Source organism: Microtus ochrogaster, unplaced genomic scaffold (genome assembly GCF_000317375.1).
Source record: "Microtus ochrogaster isolate Prairie Vole_2 unplaced genomic scaffold, MicOch1.0 UNK108, whole genome shotgun sequence".
Lineage (NCBI taxonomy): Eukaryota > Metazoa > Chordata > Mammalia > Rodentia > Cricetidae > Microtus > Microtus ochrogaster.
Genome location: NW_004949206.1, coordinates 594,571 through 597,266, shown reverse-complemented (window position 1 = coordinate 597,266; position 2,696 = coordinate 594,571).

Genomic DNA, 2,696 nt, shown 5'->3' with positions numbered 1-2,696 from the left:
ACACACACACACACTCACACTCACAAATGGAAAAAGAAAAATAATATATTTTTAGAACTGTCCATGTCAAAACACAGCTCTCACCTCAAACAGGGTAAAAAAGAGAGTTTATTCTGGAGCCAAATGTAAGGAACCACGAACACAGCTTACCCCTAGTCCCATGTTCCACTGTAAAAGCAGCTTCACTCCATTTTTACAGCTATAGAACAAAGGAACTTCTAAGTCAAGGTGCTTATCAGACCCATTGTTGGAAACATTAAGTGGGTAGCTTCAGCAAAGAGAAATCTCAACCATAGGCCGCAGGTGCTATCTGGTGACTCAGACCAATGGTTGGTGGAGAAGAGACTTTTGCTAAATTAGTGCATTCCAAAGGGTTTTTATCTGTTAAGTCAAAGAATGTCAGGTCCAACAACAGAAAGTTATTTAGAAAATGACCACTTAGGAGCAGAAACATTAAGGTTCTATCTAATCAGTCAGTGTAGAATGTTCAGTTTGAAGATGGCATTTCTTTCCTGGCACTTCTGCTCACAGTATTACAGCCAGGAATAGCGTCCACACACATTCAGCCCTAACCTTTGACAATATAGAGTAGACACTCAATATTTTTTTTCTTCCCTACTGTAATCACAGCACAATTCACTCCTCTGACCCCAAAAGTATGTTGAGTAACCCTGTGTCTAAGTTGAGGTTACTGTTGCTGTGATGAACCACCATGACCAAAAAACAAGTTGGGAAGGAAACAGTTTATTTGGTTTACACACAATACTCTTCATCATCAAAGAAAGAACAAGAACTCCAGCACAAGAACCTGGAGACAGGACCTGGTGTAGACACTATGGAGGGGTGCTATTTACTGGCTTGCTTTCCCATGGCTTATTTAGCCTATTTTGTTGTTTTTTTTTGTTGTTGTTGTTATATGTATGTATGTGTCTGTTGTGGTTTTTTTGAAACAGGGTTCCTCTGTGAAACAATCCTGTCTGTCCTAGAACTCACTTTGTAGACCAGGCTAGCCTTGAATTCACTGAGATCCACCTGCCTCTACCTCTGCCTCTCAAGTGCAGGGATTAAAGGCCACCAGTGCCCAGCAATTTAGCCCACTTATATTTGTTTTGTTTTGTTTTTGTTTTTCGAGTAGGGTTTCTCTGGAATTCACTCTGTAGACCAGGCTGGCCCCAAACTCACAGAGATCCATACGCCTCTGCTTCCCGAGTGCTGGAGTTAAAGGTATGTGATACCACCTCCTAGCTTAGAGGCATTTTCTTAATTGAGGCTCCCCCTCTAAGATGATTTTAACTTGTGTCAAGTTGATATAAAACTGTCCATCATACCTTGTTGCCCCAAAATGGCAGATGCCAGCTAAATACCCATGTATCAAGTCCAATTCTGACACTATCTGGAGTTAACAGTGGATCCATAAAATGAGGGTTCCAACTCCAAAAACTGGCCCACTTTAGACTTACCTGCAATCCCAAGCCTCAGGAACTTCTGACTTATCAGCTACACATTGGGGTCCTAGAGCCCCACTTCCCAAATTTTATTAAAGACCTAAATTGTATCACAGAACTCAAGGAAATACTATTTGTTTTGTTTTGGTTTGGGTTTTTTGATTTCTCAGGACAGGTTTTCTCTATGTAACAGCCCTAAAACTATCTCTTGTAAACCAGGCTGACTTCAAATTCACAGAGATCCATCTCCCTCTGCCATCAGAGCTGAGATTAAAGGCATACACCACTACTGCCCAGCTATGGAAAAATCTATTCTTACATCAATTACTTCTAGGTTTGTTTTGGATTTGGTTTTTAGAGACAGAGTCTCACTGTGTAGCCCTGGCTGTCCTGAAACTCACTATGTATACCAGGCTGGCCTCAAACTCACAGAGACCCTTGTGCCTCTCCCTCCCAAGCACTGGGATTAAAAGTGTGCACCACTATGCCATGCGCAGCTTGATTATTTCATTCATATAACTTACGAGACAGAATCTCATGTCTCTGAGATTACGTTCAAACTCACTAGGTAAAAATGGCTTGAACACGTGATCCTCCTGCCTTCCCTTTCCTATTGTTAGTAATAAGTATAGGTTTAGGATGTCTCACCAGGTTTAAGCAGTATTAGAAATGAAACCTAGGGTTTTCATGGTAACCAAGCACTCTGTCCACTGAGATAAATCCCTAGAACGGAGACTGGTTTGTTATAAAGGACATGTTGAGCCTAGTGTGGAGGCTTTGGGGTGAAATCCCAGAACTCAGGAGACTGACATAAAGGAGTTTGAAGTCAGCCTGGGCTACAGACTGAGACCCTGTCTTGAGAAAACTGATAAGTTAAAATAAATAAAAAGCATTTAGCCAGGTATAGTGCTTCAAGCCTGTAATCCCAAATCCCAGCACTCAGGAGACTGAGGGGAAAAAAATCCCAAGATGGGCCTGCAAAATGAGTTTCCCACTTGAGACCCTGCCTTAATAAAACCAAAAGAAATAAAAATAAGTAAGTGAATGGATTCGGTTTGTTTGTCTGTTTTCTAAGACAGGGTTTCTCTGTGTAACAGTCCTGGCTGTTCTGGAACTTGCTTTGCAGATCAGGCTAGCCTTGAAATCACATTAATCCTCCTGCCTCTGTCTCTGCCTCCTGAGTGCTGGAATTAAAGGAATGAACTACCACACTGGGTTAGATCCTGTCTAGGAAGGTAGGAAGGAAGGAAG